This window comes from Megalobrama amblycephala, linkage group LG22, assembly GCF_018812025.1.
Source record: "Megalobrama amblycephala isolate DHTTF-2021 linkage group LG22, ASM1881202v1, whole genome shotgun sequence".
Lineage (NCBI taxonomy): Eukaryota > Metazoa > Chordata > Actinopteri > Cypriniformes > Xenocyprididae > Megalobrama > Megalobrama amblycephala.
Window position 1 is genome coordinate 26706899 of NC_063065.1, and position 18796 is coordinate 26725694.

The following is an 18796-nucleotide window of genomic DNA, read 5'->3' on the forward strand; positions in this document are numbered from 1 at the left end:
CCGTATTTATTGTTCTGGAATATTTCATATACATTGTGTATATAACAAATGTCTAGAGAGCAGTCAGTCATATTGAAATCTGTGGCTCTTACAACCCGCCATCTGCCACGGAGTCAAACGCTGACCTCCCCCCGTCGCCTCTATCTGCACATGATGACTTCACACTGTTCAAAACTCATAACAAACACACACACGTCTCAGCATCTGTCACACTTATTTCATAAGATTTTACATATTTGTTTCTAAATCCTAAATACTTCTATTTTTACATATTCTCCTGCATATTCTTTATTTGCTGTACACAATGCTCACTTTGAATATTCACTTTAGTCAAAGTATGAACAGTACTTTTTTTAAAGAAACACATCTGCACTATATAATAACCAGTTTTTGCTAAAGAAAAAAGGAAATACTTTACAAAATCTAGACAAATTTCTAGAAAACATTTTAATGTCAGCCTCTGCCAGATTCATAAATGGCAAAAAGGACCTGTGCTGTGCCTTGTGCAGTTAAGCAATTTATATTAATTAAGTAGAAAATAAATATAGATTTGTATGAATTTGGGGATTTTTGTTTTAATAAAGACTTTAAGACAATTTGTGAAGCTTTGAAAAGTGAGAAACAAATTCCTCTAGGATTCAAACCTCAACAAAACACCTTCACATGAGACATATGAAACCTGCCATATTGACACTGTGAATACAGACTATTTGTATCAGTGTTAATCACTCTTAATATGGCTGAATGGGCTGCGATCCCACTTTGATTAAAATAAACAGAGAGTTAAGCCTGTCTGAAAAATGCAAGAGTGTGTCTGACCCTCAACTTCCTCTGACACTCATACACTGTGAAATACTGCCATCTATTGGGGCTTCATTAGGCCAACACACACACACACACACACACATATACACAAACACACAAACCACTCAGCTGGACTCTAACAAGGGCCATGCATTAGTTTCCAGTCACATTTAAGAATGGCTAAAAACTCTTGACTTGAACAGTTGAGCGTTATTGATGGCATATGAAATGGCTCAGTCTCTCTCATGAGGGTGAATAAAATGAAAATGCATTGTTTGTGAGGTGAATTGTGTGCATCTCTCTCTTACTCTCTCTGTGTGTGTATGTGTCTGTTGTTATTCTCATCATCCAATAGGCAAGACTGAACGAAAAAACATTGGCAAGTGGAAAAAGTGTCAAAATCAGTGCCCACTGCTAATCTCTCCTAATCAAGACCATTTACATATATCACATTCATTTATTTTCATTAGTCACATGTGTTATCGCTACAGCACCAGTGCGGTGTCTCTGCTCAGTCAAAACACAATATTCTGTGATTTGATGTCATTTGATTTCAGTAGAGAGTTGAAACCGAGAGCCGGACTACTGTTTGCATTTGAACATCCATTTGGCCGATCCCCAGTGGATTCATTTGTTTCACAGTGGGCCAATTACCTTACCCTTCAGAAAATGTGCTTTTTTCTCTTGCAATTAAACAGATTTTTCCTGTTTATGCAACGTGTTCTTAGGAAGAGGGTTACTCGCAGAGGTCAGACTTTTAATTAGCCACTATTTAAGACCAATAACAAAGTGATTATTTGCTAAATGACTCTTGAAAGCTGAGAGGTTTCGTGAAAAAAATACAAGGCATATTAAAGATCCATTCCCCGCCTTATCACCATGTAAATTGTGCCCAAACTGTGCTGAAACCACAGAATAAATTAAGCAGGCCTGCTTTTGAAGCTACTGCGGAGACTAAAAATGTTCACACTGACTTGGGAAATGAGATCTCCTCAATTTCTCAGTTGTTTCTCCAAGACAGCAATTGGATTTAATGGAGAGACTTAATTCTCTCTCAGTTTTTTCAAGATCAACTGCTCTGAACAATGCTATGAACACAATTCAAAAGGTTCCAAAATGCAGGGTTTCACATCAATCATAAAAGAATCATTTGAGGTTCCCCAAAGAACTTTTCAGTGAACAGTTCTTAAAAGAACAGTTTTTTTTTTCTATTGTGAAGAACATTTTAATAATCAAATTGACCTCATTGGATGAAATCCGATGGCTCAGTGAGGCCTCTATTGCCAGCAAGATAATTAACACTTTCAGATGCCGAGAAAGGTATTAAAACATATTTAGTACAGTTCATGTGACTACAGTGTTTCAACCTTAATTAATATTATAAAGCGACGAGAATACTTTTTGTGCACCAAAAAACCAAATAACGACTTTTCAATATCTAGTGATGGGCAATTTCAAAACACTGCTTCGAAGATTTACGAATCTTTTGTTTCGAAACAGTGGTTCAGATCACCAAAGTCATGTGATTTCAGTAAATGAGGCTTTGTTACGTCATAGGTATTTCGTAATTTCAATAGTTCACGTGACTTTGGCAGTTTGATACGCGTTCCGAACCACTGATTCGAAACAAAAGATTCGTAAAGCTTCGAAGAAGTGTTTTGAAATCGGCCATCACTAGATATTGTTGAAAAGTCGTTATTTTGTTTTTTTGGCACACAAAAAGTATTTTCGTCGCTTCATAACATTACGATTGAACCAGTGTAGTCACATGGACTGTTTTAAATATGTCTTTAGTAGCTTTCTGGGCATTGAAAGTGTTAATTATCTTGATGGCAATAGAGGCCTCACTGAGCAATCAGATTTTATCAAAAATCTCTGAATTTGTGTTCTGAAGATTAACGAAGGTTTTACGGGTGTGGAACGACATGAGGGTGAGTAATTAATGACAGAATTTTCATTTTTGTGTGAACTAACCCTTTAAAAGAGTCTAACTGTACATCACTAAGTATAATTATACAGTCAACAACACAATTGTGAACTCCATTAAGTCTCATTACCTTTGAAATACACATCTGAACAATAATAATAAAAAAAATAAAAATAAATGAAATTGACAGGATATTTTAAACTGAGTGGAGCTATTGGACATCAGCGGGGTTGGAGACACCAACTGTCTGATTCTAGAAGAATTTGAATTTCCATATCTATTTTTACTGAATGGTTGAAGAATTTTGTTGAATAAAAATATTGTATCAAAAAATGCTTTGAGCCGTTTACAATATATATACTGTACACTAATAAATCCATACTATTAACAAGTTCTTTTTAAGCATCCTTTTTCTTTAGACAAACCACTAACATGCATATATTCCTTTATATTGTCCTTAATTTTATTGACTGCTAACTAAAATAAATAAATGCAGTAAAACAACAGTGTCATGTAGAAACATACCTCCTGAAACTAGATCTCAGAGATCCAACAAGAGCTTTATCTAATTGAGGAGGGTCATATCCTCTGTTTGCATTGCTGCAAGAGTCTTTTTTAAGCAATGTGTTTCTTATTGCACCTGCGTGACCCGCCGTGTCGATTGACAGCCCTTCAGTGTCTAGAGTGGGAGAGGACCTGATAGAACACAGACCCTCGGCATTATACGGCCTGTGTCTTCTTGGATGTCTCTTTTCAGGAAGCAGGGGTTAAGGGAACTGAAGCGTCTTCCTGTCTTGCCTGTTCTCTTTCCTTTGGATACAGTTCATGCCATCTGAGGTCAGCTCAATGGCTCGTCCAACCATGACCAATCCAAGCCAGCTGTCCGAAAACATGCCACAAATTCCAATTAAGCCACTGAAGTTCTTCTTTGCATTTTGAAGGTACAATTCTACATTTAATACATTGCCTTCTGAATTTTTTTTTTAAATAATAATATTTAATCTCTAATGTCAATCTCTTTGTTTTATAATGCATTATTGACAGTGTTTGACACTACTATTACTGTTGTTCACACATCAAAAATCCCATAGAGAGACCGGAATATAATAGACATTTGGGGGCTCGTCATATTTTATGTAATAATCTTTGCAGCTAATGTTTAAATGCTATTTATAAGTATTACAATTTTTTTTTCCTACCTCAGTCATGATTTGTTTTTGTACATTTCAGTTGGGTGACACATTGCTGACACTTTGAAGGCCTCTCAGAGGAAACAGCCTATTAGAGTGATTGCCACAGAGCTGCTTTGGCCTTTGATTGGGTTTTGTTGGGACAAGTTTTCTAATAAACACCCAATTGCCTGAGCCCATTCAGAATCCATATCTCTCTATCAGTCAGTCCCTGTAGAACTTACCCAAACATGGACCCTGCAAAAACAAATCTCTCTGTCAGGAAAAGGTTACACTTCTAATTAAGGGTCCTACACTGTGTCCTTAATTCCAAGTCAAGCGTCAGCTTCTCCTGATTGGTATAAATCTTTTTTCCTTTAGAGGTTATGTTAGTGGGTCAGGGGTTCAGCTCAGTGGTGATTTTCTTACACGTTTAAAAGGCCATTGATCACAGAATTAAGGAAAGCCTGTGTGTTTGGACTAGACCAGAGAGCACTGTGGGAGAATACCAGGCATTGAGGTTATGTGGTAAACTACATCAGCATCAAGTTCATTACCGTCGAGAAAAGGAGAAGAAAAATTCAGCTAAAAATGAAAATTCTAATCATTATTTACTCATTCCATTCCAAACCTTTATCTGTTTTTCAATGCAATGCAAAATAAGCCTTTTAAGCCTACAACAGCCATCTTAAAGGAATTAATTCACCAAAATAAAGTTCCTGTGATTATTTATCCTGTGATTAATTACTTTGCGACTACTAATTTTTACATACATACTACATTCACCATGGTGCCATTATAATGTGACCAACCAAGTACAGTTGCGTCGCTTCACTACCATTCACAAATCATCTCTTGTGACCTCATTGGATATTAAAGTGTCCATCGTATGCACACTTCAGAATCTCATGAGATATAGTAGGTCAACCGGGTATGTTTTGCCTACTCTTTTATGAGTACTGTGAATTCGAACAAACTTCTTTTGTCACATACTGTTTTTCGTCTATTATATAGTATGGAAGTATGCAATTAGTATGCTACATTCAGATTTAGCATTTTCCTTCAGGTCAGTCCTATGTTCATAATAAAACATCTGTTTAAATGTCCGATGTATAATCTTGTCCTTTTAACATATAAGTTACTACATCGCTACTGATTGATACACTCATAAAGACAGTCTTTTCCACCATCTAATGGTGTAATAACGTAACTTCTATTTCTGTTCATGGTCAGGGACTATTTTTTTCAGGCGGAAGAAAGGTTTTTAGTGATTTTACTTCATGAAAGTTGCATTAATACATATATTTTTTGGCTTTAATATTTGTATTTTGTGGTAACCATTTTATAAAAGCAATAAGGAGGGGTGTCTCCGCTTCACGTCATGTCAACAACACCCTTTGTATATATATATATATATATATAAAGTGATTCAAATGTTCACATATCTTACTAAGATGCGTTTTATATAGTTTATATTGGGACACCCCTCCGAATCACTAAATTCAGGTGTTCCAATCACTTCCATGGCCACAGGTATATAAAATAAAGCAACTAGGCATGCAGACTGCTTCTACAAACATTTGTGAAGGAATGGGTTGCTCTCAGGAGCTCAGTGAATTCAAGCATGGTACCATGATAGGTTGCCACCTGTAAGTACATTCATGAAATTTCCTCACAACTAATATTCCATGGTCATCTGATGGTGGTATTATAACAAAGTGGAAGCAATTGGGAACAGCAGCAACTCAGCCACGAAGTGGTAGGCCACGTAAAATCACAGAGAGGGATCAGCGCATGCTGAGGCGCACAGTGTGCAGAAGTCGCCAACTTTTTGCAGAGTCAATAGCTACAGAACTCCAAACTTTGTGTGTCCTTCAGATTAGCTCAAGAACAGCTTCATGGAATGGGTTTCCATGGCTGAACAGCAGCATCCAAGCCTTGCATCACCAAGTGCAATAGGTCGGATGCAATGGTCTAAAGCACGCCGCCACTGGACTCTAGAGCAGTGGAGACGTGTTCTCTGGAGTGACGAATCAAGCTTCTCTGTCTGGCAATCTGATGGATGAGTCTGAGTTTGGCGGTTGCCAGGAGAACACAGTACTTGTCTGACTGCATTGTGTCAAGAGTAAAGTTTGGTGGTGGTGGGGGGTGGGGGATTATGGTGTGGGGTTGTTTTTCAGGGATTGGGCTTGGCCCTTTAGTTCCAGTGAAAGGAACTCTTAAAGCTTCAGCATGACAAGACATTTTGGACAATTTCATGCTCCCAACATTGTGGAAACAGTTTGGGGATGGCCCCTTCCTGTTCCAACATGACTGCGCACCAGTGTACAAAGCAAGGTCCATAAAGACATGAGCGAGTTTGGTATAAGAGGAGCTTGACTGGCCTGCATCTCAACCAGACAGAACACTTTTGGGATGAATTAGAGTGGAGACTGTGAGCCAGGCCTTCTTGTCCAACATCAGTGCCTGACCTCACAAATGCACTTCTAAAAGAATGGTCAAAAATTCCCATAAACACTAGGGGTGACCATGAATAGTTGATGATTCAATCCTTCAATAGGAGGAGCCTGATTCGACTACTAATCTGACAGTTGAATCTTTGCAGAGGTGTTATGAAACGAGATATGGTGGTGCTCAATATCTGATTTTACATAGACATACCGGTTCTCTCCCAATAGGTTAATATACAGCCTATTATGAAAATGCTATGAATAAAAATGTGAAAAGAAAGAAGTGTTTAATAAATATGTTTAATGTGCGTGAATAAATCAAACCACCGCTGTGACAGATTTAAGTTTCACTTCCATGATCCGTGACCAACAGAGGGCATCTCTTTAAATCTTAAATCTTTAACAATGTCTGGGATAAGAAAATCTAAAGTGTAGAATTGGATGCACTTTTGAAATGGTAAAAGATCCAAAAAACTTATATGCAAGTTGTGCCAACAGCTCATGTCCTACCACTCAACAACGACAAACACTGTGGCGCGCTTCTGTTGGCCAACATTAACAAGCTGACTAGCGCACTATTTGAAAAGACTCAAATGGACACAGGCAGATCGCATGAAAGACTCAATCAGAATTTAATTTCTTTAATTTTAATTTATTTATTGATCACTCTGGGTTATCTAAATTAAGTATTTGTGGCTTGTGTTTTGAATGTTCCCCTGCACTTCAGGCATTTTGCAGTTGTGACTTGATTATGACTGTTTCATTTTTTTAATTATTTTTATTTATTAGAACAAAGCCTCTGAATTGGGACACGGCTAATGTTTTTTTTTTTTTTTAATCATTCATCAGCTGAAAAAAAAAAAAAAAGTTCTGAAAGTGATTCCAATTAAATTGATCCTCTGTAGGTATGTTTACATACACAAATCTCATTTCAAATTCTGAAAGTTCTGTTTATTTGAACCCTAAACATTGCAATCTAATTCACATATTTGTTTACATGTGCATCACATATATTCTAAACAAAACTTCAGCGCATGCACAATGCCTAGTCGTTGCGTTCAGAACCGGACAAAACAGTGATGATTTCATAAAATGGAAGCTGACATTTATGTCAGAAGAGCCATTTTAGCATATATTTACTAAATATTCAGTCTCATCCACTGAGCAGTGTGAAAAACATGAGGTAGAAACAAACATGCGCATTTGTATATGCCGTAAAATGCATGCAAATGTATGCATCAGGGCACTGCGCATGTGAGTAAGGTTTTTTTTTTATCTGACTGAGAAAATTCAAGTGCATGCTTTTTCCTGTTGATCTGAGTATTTCATGTCAGCACCAACCCTTTCAATCTGATCGAAATTTAATTCATATCGACCTCAGTTAGATCGATTGAGGTGTTTATATGAAGTCTTTTCAGTTTGTTTGAGCCATCAATCTGATTTTAAATACTTTATTTGGGAGCATGTAAATGTAGCTTGTGTCAATATTGTTACAGCTATGGTGTGGACTTAAAACGATTATTAAAACTTTATAGTTATTATAGTTATTGTCCTTGGTGTGAATGGGCTTTAAACACTACTATAGTCTTGATTCAATTATATTCCTGTCCGCTGACCACAAATCTCATTCCCAAATGCATTCAGATAAAAAAAAAAAATCATTTTGGAGCTTTACAAGTATGTTGCTGAACTGTCATTATAAGGAAAAGAGCAGCATAAAAATACTTTAAAATATGTTGTTTTACAAAAAAACAACGATCATCAACATGGAGATGATTGGATTATCACAGAATTTAAATTTTGGGGCGAATTATTCCTTTCAGAAGTCTGTTTTAGGCCTAAAGCATCATCTAAAGTAATTAAGTGTACCTCATTCACATGTATTTGAAATGTTGTAAGATCAAATCTCTTGGCCTGAACATGGCAGCTCAATCCGTCTGCCAGGCCATTATGGATTGTCTGATCAGTGAACGGTCAATGTGTGGAGGCCACAGTCACCAAAGCAAAATAAACTGCAGGCAGAGGAAGTGGTCAACATTAGCAGGGGCCCAATAAGAAGATGAAATGTAAAATGGTGCTGGGTAATTGATGTGTTCCTCCTTTCTGCTGTTAATGTGCAGAGGGGGCCTAATTGTTCCCAGATATCCCGCCATTGCTCCATAGGAAAGGATAATTATTGTAAGTCTTTACAGTAAATAATTACAACTAATCACCTTAGCTAATGGATATTAGCATATGAGATATACAAACAAGCTAAGGGGTTCTTATGACCTTGCAAAAGAGACATTCACAGAGCCTTAGTAGTGATAACTTTAAAACTTCAATTACCCGGCAACAATCTGGAAAAAAAGTCAAGTTTAAGAAACAAAGAACAATGAAAAGTTAAGGCATATATTTCGTCATCTAGAGGCAAGCACGCAACTATAGAGCTTCAACTTGTTCTCTTGTTCGGCATAAATGTAGCAAGTATGTAAAATGTATAAATGCAAATGAAGTCAGACCAGCTTGTAATGGTTATAAAGCACTGGTTATTAACGCATTCTCCTGACCAGGGAATATGAGACCAAAATGTGACCGTTTTAGAAAAATATCACCTTTACCCTCTATGCAATAAAACCGTGAGTGTGCACTAACTTTGCTCATCGAAACAGACATGGGCTGACAGCTTGGGCTAGGTGATACAACTCATATAAATAATATTTGTATTAATATTTATTATATTTATCCAGTCCTACGGCAGCTATACATTTCTTTAAATATTTCTTTAACCCATATAACTTTATACTTTAAGCCAGTGGTTTTCAACCTTTCGACTCACTGATCACTATAACATTGTATTTCTGCATGAACACAGTTCAATACATTCGTGTAGATGTCAAAATTAATGTACTGTGAGTGTTTTATAACAGATGCTCACCGAACAAGCATGTTTTGGAGAAGTTTGAAAGGTTCAGTGGTGTTATATGCGTTTAATAATTTTGAATGGATCCGCATAGTATTTAAATTCAGTCCTTTGATATCTCCCTGTGGTCTTGTTTGGTATGGCAGGTTGACTTGTGCTTATTTGTTTAAGTTACTGTATTACTGAGCAGAGTAAATACTTTTAAAGAAAGTAAAGAATGTCTTTAAAAAATGTCTGCAAAGTATGTTTTCAGAAAATAACTCTGAAGGTTTAAATCTATCTTGAGTTTCTTCTTTAAAGAAATAATAACATGGGGTTGAAAAGTAATAACACTACAATACAATACGTGCAGTATTGATTCGGAGAGGAGGGGGGCCTTGGCATAAAAAAGGTTGGGAACCACTGCTTTAAGCAAATTGTGGTGGTTTAAAGGAAGGATTTGAAAAGCAAACCTTTTTTTTACTGTAAAAATATTGATTTATCAAGCAGACTGATCATTCGACTTACAGGGATTATAGTTGTTGCTATTTTCATACCTATATTTGACTAAGCTAATTACCCAGACATTTTTGAAGATTCCTATACTTTAGTTAGGCCTACTTTATGGTGCTGAAGTGTGCTGTTTGATTGTGTTGTTCTGAAAAGACTCAATAAGTTCACTCAATACATTTGCATTTCCTCTTTCAAGGACAGACTTGAGGCCACTTTTTCTTTTCTTTTTTTGCATTTTGCAAAAACATCACTAAATAATGCTATACAATAACGTGAATTTCAATGATATTATTGACTCTTTAAGCATTGAGATTGTGTTCCATGAATGTGATAAACCAGAACAAGGGAGTAGTACTAAAATAATGCTGCAATAATGGAGGCTGCAGTTTCAGCACCACATTTCTAGTTTTTTGGTATGCAGTAGCAGTTTAGACTAATTTTATATAACTTACTACTCAATTCTGTATTTGCATTATTAATTTCCAGGAATGATTCACTGATTTAACTTATGTATTAAACTGAATTGATATATTTTCATAACCAGCCCCTAACCCTATAAACCATTGGTAAATCTCTTGAAATATTTAACCTAATTTGTTTCAGTATACATGTCTATATATTCTGTTTTTAAATTCCATTTTCTTGAAGAGAAAAACTTTATTTTTCAGTGCACAAGTAAATTCTGTGTATGTACAAGACTTCCTTTTAATGATGTCAACCAGTCCCTCCAGGATTTTGCGATATTTTTTTGTGATTTTTGCGATCAAAATGACTGATTTTGTGGTGGTAATTTCCAGAAATTTGCGAAAAATGTGCTTTTTTTTTTTTTTTTTTTTTTTAGAATACAATATTTACCATGTATTAGCCTATGTTAGATGCGCAGTAGTCATACATGGCAATAGAACAAACAAAATGCACAAATCTTGTTTATCTAATCTTGTCTTGCAAAAAAAAGCTAGTCCAGTGCTGTACTAGGCTATCTAGCTTTAATATCATGATCACTTACGGTGGGAAATGTGACCAAAATCTTAAAGGTAAGCCACATCAATAAGCAAATGCTTAATTATAAAAAGTTTTTATAATAAGAATCAAGTAATTAAGAATCAAGTAAACAGTCAGCAATAAAATAAGAATAAACAAATTACAATAGGACAAATAAATACAACATAAAGATACAGATACAAACAGTGCTTTAAGTTTAAGTGCTGTTTGTTTTTCCCCTGTTGTTGTTGTTGTTTGATTAATATTAACGACACAGACAGGAGAGCGGGTATAGATTAGGTTGCTTTCACTTTAAGACCTATAATGAGCGGATCCAACACTGACACACGTCCCAAATTTGTTCACTCAAGACATAATCACTAGTGCTGGGCGGTATGACCAAAAATTTATATCACGGTATTTTTTCAAAATTGTATCGGTTTCACGGTATATGACGGTATTTTTTCCCCCTATGCATGACTGGGCGTTAACCACATTTTCTACTGATTGAGAGAGGAAATACTGCAGTAGATTGACTAGAATGCCCTGTTTTACTGTCATGATGAGTGACTATTGTAGAAAAATTCCACACTAGAGTTAATACAGGTTTACAAAGCCCCACAAAATGATGCTGTGGGAAGACAACAACCAATAAAACACAGACCTGCAACACACTCATTACAGACACATGAATATTAAAAAATGACCATGGAGATAGAAAAAAAAAAAAAAAAAAAAAAAAGAGTTGAGGGCACCTTAAGCATTTTAAAAATCTAACTCTATATAAAAACAAACTGCCAAAACGAGGGAGAAACGTGGAAGAACATACTAAGGATATTTTCAGTACATTTAAGAGCACTACAGTCTCTGAACAAATGACACACGTAAGTTTAAGACACAAAGAATGAAGCAGTTCAATTTTTGCCCATTCTTCTTTGAATAGTCAGTCTATTTATTAACTTACATCGTCTTCTGTGTAGCAGAATAACCCATCGTGTCATCGCGGTCATGATCAGACATACAGTTCAGTGTCCTTTGCATAACGTTACATTTCATTTGAAGAAGACATGATGAAATATGTGCGCATACACGCTGCTGGTTCATGTTTAGAGCACCAGAGTATATGAAATAGGTCCATAAACTTAAACATGCTCGCTCCGGTCTATATAATATGATCCATGTGGAGAACGTTGTTCATCTCATCACGGCGCTCCGCGCAGAAACTGCTCTCTCTCGTGCGCCGCGTGTAGTTTGAATTCTCCGCTGTAATCAAGGGATGAATATAACCTATAACCTCAAATAGGGCATTATTTGAAACGACAGCCATTTGTAGTGGTGTCCGAAACCATAGTGGACGTTATTGAGTGCACTCATTCAATCCCACATTGCACCGCAATAACGAGTGTACAGCCGATGTACACACAACGGCCGTCCGAATTCACTCACTCGTTTTCATTCACTGTTGCAAGTGAACAATATAAGTGGATAACGTAGGGAATAGTGAATGAGGCTTTAGGGGGTGATTTCAGACTTAACATAGGCTGTGATGCGATCTCAGCTGTGCTCTCTCTACAGTGCAACAGTGAAACGGGACCCACTCAAACAGTGATGGTGCGCCGTGTTCCGAAAGTTGGTTAAGCGACACATACCGGTATTGCGGTATCATCAAAATTCATATCATAACAAAAATAAATACCGGTATTCGGTATGATCCAGTATACCGCCCAGCACTAATAACCACCAAGATGGACATTTAGGCATAATTATGTGTGTATTTGACCGTTCAAGGCCGATAAGCCTAAAAATATAACACATTTCGGTATGCACGCGTGAGCGCTGACAGGCGGCAAACACATGCACAGAATCGGCAGCCAGTCGCTCATTGTGTCAGAGCCGAATGAGTTCGTGTAGCTTATACAGCGCTTTTATCAACTCTTTTTTAGTGCTATCAGGCATATCATACTTTGTATTTGTCATTCATCCAAGTCGCGTAATCACTTCACCCGCTTCTTGGCACGGATGCGAGACGACAGGTGAGAAAGATTCGCTTTCACTTTCACAGATGCACAGACCGCAAAGCCTACAGTGCATGCACATTGCACGACAGTCTGTAGGATATCCTCGTGAAAATAATGAATTGAAGCTTTTAGGAATTAGGAATTAGGGATAGTTCAATTAGATAATATTATTTATTTTTGTGAATACAATTATTTTTGCGATTATTTTGCGGTGAAATGACGAATTATGCAGGATCGCAAAAAAATGCGACATTTTGTTGATTTTGCGTTGTATTCAGCGATCACGGAATCGCGGAAAACTGGAGGGACTGGTGAGTTAAAGTGCAGTAAACTGTAAAACTGTAAATCTGTGATTATGATATATTATAACAAATGTCAGTTTGCAACATCAAGCAGCTTAATTAACTATTTTGCACAGCTAAAATAAAATGTAAAATGGAGGTGGCTAACACCAAAAGCCTTGCACATTCAAGTTTAAAAAATGGCCATGTCTGCTCTTACGTCAAAAATAAGTTGGAAAGATAATAAAAATCGAATAATTTCCATGGGTCTAGTCTTTGCACCTGTTTGTTTCAAGTTTGAATCAGGTCTCCTCTGATGGAGAAGAATTAGCTAGGTGGTGTTTTTCTCAAAAAAAAAAAAAAAAAAAAAAAAAAAAACTAGGGTCCTAGAATATGGTCCTAAAGCTGCGATCTTGAAACTACAGCCTTTGGGGGAACAAGAGAAATCCCAAGAAAACCAAGACTGAATTTAACCTAATTTAGACAGACTTTTTTTTTTTTTAAAAATTGTATATGTCTGTACTTTCTGTCTGTTGCATCTCTTTTATGTACAGTAAACAATGGGGGTATGGATAGTGTCGGAATGTTAATGGTTTTCCGATAATTACCGTTATCTGTCAGATTTAATCATTTTGTTCGGGATGCTATAAACAAGAAATGCGCATCTGTTTCTTCTCAACCTAAGTGGGCAGTCTCAGCAGTGGTTTGGGGGTTTATTTTCATATTTATAAATAAAGCTTAGGATATCTTTGCTCTGAATCGTGACTGGCAGTCTGGAACATTAGGTGTGCCTAATGTGAGATCGACAGAATCAAAATCGAAAGAGGAAAAACGATTATCGGTATCTGCGGTAGAGTCAAAGTAAACAGAGTAACCGCCCAGCAATCCATCTGCATCTCAAACGCAAACTTTTCTCATGCTGTCCAAACGTAGAAAGACACTTTTTAAATATTGATGTCTGATTTTTAGATACAATCTAATCATCTAATAATCATCTAATTTTATAATTTACGACTATGCATTAAGCAGACGCTTTTATCAGAGTCAACAATAGAGGAACATAAGCATTTAAACTTCATGCTTTAAACCTAATTTTCAACATTTTGAGGAACAATACAGATTTTAAGCACCAACATTGCAAGTTGCAGTGCACTGAAGCTAATACAACATAAATGCTAATGAGCTTAATCAAAGAGATTTAACCATATCAGTTGTGAGCATGTTAATTTCAGTGTCTCCTCTCAACAATACCTTAACCCTAAACAGGCTTTGTCATCTCATCTAACATGCTTAACCTTTAGCAGATTTTTTTCCTTTCTGTTCGCTCGTTCTCCATTGGAGTGTTCAGATGTCTGCATCACTTTCACAATGAAGAAGACAGCAAATCTATAGGCAGGCAGCTGAGGGATTATGGTATAGGCAGAGAGCTAATGAACACTGAGAGCAGATGTAACACCTCATGCTGAATAAAGACGCCCCGCTGAGGAAATCACAATATCACCCATCTGACATTTAGAAGATCATTATTGAACTACTGATTTTATTGACCTTTGTTTGAGCCTAAATTTGTTTAACAGAGATAATCTATATAATACACTTATAGGTTTTAATTGTCAGTTGATTCTTTCTATAGAGTTCACAATGGCATATTGATATTTAATAAGATTGTTATTTTCTATTTTAAGGCTCATTTGGTCTTGTACACTTAGTATCATAAATAAAATTATGTCCAAGCTACTTTGCAACATTTCTGCATTGCTATATTGCTTGGGTATTGGTAATCCTTGTTACCAATGTTATTTATATTATATATAAATATATATAATATAAATAACATATTTATTTATAATTATATAATTATATAATAACATAATATATATTAGTAAAATCCCTGTAACACATGCAACAAAGGTTTATTGTAGTGTTATTTAAATTGTGATTATAACAAAAATCAAGACTTCAACACGTGCATCTATTGGCAACATGTAAACTGAAATTTCACAGAACTTTCACCAATTTTCACAATAATAAGGGAATGTTTGGTTAGCTAAGTCTGCAGTCTTTTTGGGTCTTTTTTTATCATTAATGTTTCCACAACATCACAGCACAGCTGAAACTGTAGAGCATGGCACTAGCAATGCCAATGTCATGGGTTTGATTCCCAGAGACTGCAAAAAAAGAAAGATGCATTGAAGTCCATTTGGATAGGAAAAAAAGGATCTGCTAAATTAATGTAATAATTAATAAAAATGGAGGTAGTGTCCTTAATAAGCATGTATCATAGTTATATGTTTCAGGGTTTTCATTTATCAGCTGGTTTGTCAGAGAGAATAAATGTGTAAATGATAACGCATTGTGTTTTGGTGTCTTGGGAAATGTATTGCTAATGGTTACAGATATCTCATAATGATGGACTAAAGCGATTAAACTAATCGTTGTTCGAACACTCTTAAAGTCTGTATTGTTTCAGTGCTGGAAGGCTGTTTATTTTAAAATCTAGGAGAGCACATGTGTTTTTTTCCCATTGCCTCGGCTAATTTCCTTAAATCCGTTATGATAAGTCCCATGGTCACACCTATGTCACAGCAGGCAGTGCTGCACATTAGTCAATTAATAGTCTGGTAAATGACACAGTTCCAGTCAATTTATTTACTAAAGGGAATCTAGCCTGGTCCCCACATGATTCCACACACAGAGACTCAACAGAAGTCCTAAAGGAGGTCAGTGCCGCTCATCATAGTTTTTATTATTTTGCATGTAGTGTTTTCCTCATTTCGGTGTGGATACTGGGTACCCACGCCAGGATCTTCTATAAATTTTGTATGTCAAAATATTTTAGAATTTTCTTTTATTTTAATATTAATTTCAAATTTCCATAAGCTAGTTATGGAATTGTTGTGGATTGAAGTTATGTTTATATGAAGACTAAACTTTTCACTCTTTCATTTATATGTGCATTGTTACTGCAAACATAACTTCAGCGGATGTTCAGAACTGCAGCCACCATGATAATGTCACAGGAGCTACCATGAACATAATTGAACATATTTAGCAAATATTTTGTAAACATTGTCCATTATAATTGGCCAACACTTTTGCAAATCCCCCAAAACAGATTAAGAACTGCAAACTTCTAGCAAAACTTCACGTTTTTCGACAAATTAACAGTTTTTGCAAGGTTACCTCTATATGAGATTTTGTTTCATTTTATGTTACATTACTGCTCATAAAGCGTATTTTTACTCCAGCTTTGCACAGAGATGCACAGGTTTGACCAGATTTGAGATGGATGGGGTTTGTTTCAATCCTGTACTGAATGAATGCTAGCCGACTAGCTGCTGGAGTCCACGGGCCACATATCAAAAGGCTCCGCTTTAGTGCAAAGCATTCCCAACGGACAGAGGCAAAATGTGCCACCATTATACAGGCCTCTCTCCTGGCTCTACCTCCTGACAGGGGTATTAAAATCAAATAAATCAGCCATTAAGAGCAGACCATGGCAATTGAAATGCTATTATTACCTGAACCGTCAACCCAATGAAGTCTTGTGATATGATAATCGTGCACCACAGCCTTCTAATTGTATGAGGCACATTTTTATTTTTGCGGCTATCTTGAGAAAGGTGAAAAGTGGCCGGCTCGATGCCACTTCCATGTCTGTTCATTAATTCAACACGAGGGACAGACCGAGCAGCCATTTTAATTGAATCGCGGTGTCAACGTGAGCATGGTGCTCTTGATGTTACCATTAGATCGCTTACCTTAGTCCTTCCACACAGGCTATTAAATGTCCATTAGAGTGATATTTGTCAGTCTAACTCAGTACAATTTACTTGATGTATGACCGTCATTTTTTCGAAGGTGAAGAGGTGTTATGCTATCATGTAACAAAGGCAACAAGGCAACACACAGTTCAAGACTTGGCTTCTCAGTCTATATAAAGCCCAAAATAAGAAATGAAAAGTTGTGCAAAGAGTTAAATTCAAGGCTTATTTGACCATACTGAATAAGGACATTTAAAAAGTATTTCAATTCAGACAGATTCACTAATGATTGAAAAAATCCATAAAACATGATTTGCTCACAGTTCAGACATCACATATAGCTTTTGAGCAAATATTACTTTTCCTCCCAAAAATATTTGGCCTATTAATATTTTTAGAACAGAGCTTTGCCTAAAACAAATACAAATATCTATATTCATAACAAAAATTACATGACTTTTAAAATGCTATTTTCTGTTCATTTGATGGCACATGATAATCAACAGATTTTGTTTTACACTATGCCAAATACAATCTTAAACTTAAACACACGGCTGACACGTATTCTGAAAAGTAAAAGTAAAATGAAATTGCTCATGGCAGAGTAATTATTGCGAAGTAAAATTCAATGTGGCAGGTAGAGCTAAAACAAATGGAGCAACCTCAAGACGAGTTTGTGCTTATTTGAAATTTCACAGAGGTACTTTTTCAGCTGTCACAGGTTATTGATATATTCATTAAAGGAACCTGTTCTCTCTTATCAATTTCTTTTTGTCAGTAGCATGTTGTCACCCTCAGTTGACAATGAATCAATTTACAATTATGATTGTTGATGGCCCATGACACAAACAGTGAGGGAATGTCATTAGATGAACATTAAAATGATGCACAGTGCAGTGAGACCCTGACTGCTGCTGTTTACTCTATAGCCTACCCTTTACTATGGGCGCCACTGGCCTGTAAGCTTTGGAAAAGGGACAAACATGCCTTAAATTGGACACTTATATGTAACACATCTATTTATTTATTTATTTACATATAAGCAATGGATGGGGGCTGATACATGCAAAGAAATAGAATATATTAACAAAAAATAGGTCAGCCAGAAATGAAACTTCTGTGATAATGTATTTGCCCTATGTCGTTAAAATTTGTTTGAACCATTTTCATTTTTGGACGAACTGTTCCTTTTAAGGTCCTTGAAGTGAGATGGAATAAACATCTTAAAAATTTTGTCAAAGACAGAGGAACAGCTAATGTGTGAAGGCTGTTTTTGTCTCCCCGTGGCTCTGATAAAAGCTTCGCCTGGCTCACTGACCTTGTTGCCATGGTAGACTAACGTGACACTGGTGGAGATTTGATTGCCTGCCCCAGCTGAAGTGAAGGGAAGAGACAGAGTAAATGAAACTCCATTCATCTTAATGAAATACAATTATTTTCCACTTATTAATCATTGAGAAATCAATATGTCTCTTCTTGGGTGAGTCTAGGCTGGATTTGTCATCCAGCGCTGCCCATCGATGTATCATCCTCATACTAAGACATTCTCAGGTTCAGTCACCTGTGTCCTCTCACCGAGACAGAGACTTGTGCGTCTAAGCAAGAAACAGACATTAAAAATGGTGCTGTGCTGCACAGAGATGGATTAACGCTCATTAAAGCAGACTCCTGATAATTGTGTGTTTCTCACCGATCAATTCTCTAAACATATTGCATAATGGGACATTATTAAAGTCTAAGCGACACAACTGACTTTGAACGAGGGATGTGTCAGTGAAAATGGAGTATCCTCACCTTTTATTGCATCTCTGAAGATCAGTCTGATCTATTATCCCAGTTTAGAAGGGTTTCACATAATGAGATAACGGCATGCATTGGATACAGGCTAATGCATATTCAAGCTACAGCGCAATCGTGGCTAGACGTGTAAATAACTCACACCCGGTTAGTTAACAAAAAATAAGGGCCGTTACAGTTGGGGAGGTGTTGAGGGAACAGCAGTGCTTTG

The 18796-nt window shown here is 36.4% G+C and overlaps 1 long non-coding RNA gene across 1 annotated transcript in view; it reads right to left on the minus strand.

The window, feature by feature from the left end:
• Positions 1 to 3367: 3367 nt before the first annotated feature.
• LOC125258439 overlaps positions 3368 to 18796 on the minus strand; it is a 35454-nt gene continuing 20025 nt past the window's right edge. The window contains exon 4 of the long non-coding RNA XR_007182621.1: positions 3368 to 3610. This is a non-coding gene — a long non-coding RNA (uncharacterized LOC125258439). The remainder of the gene's footprint in view (positions 3611 to 18796) is intronic.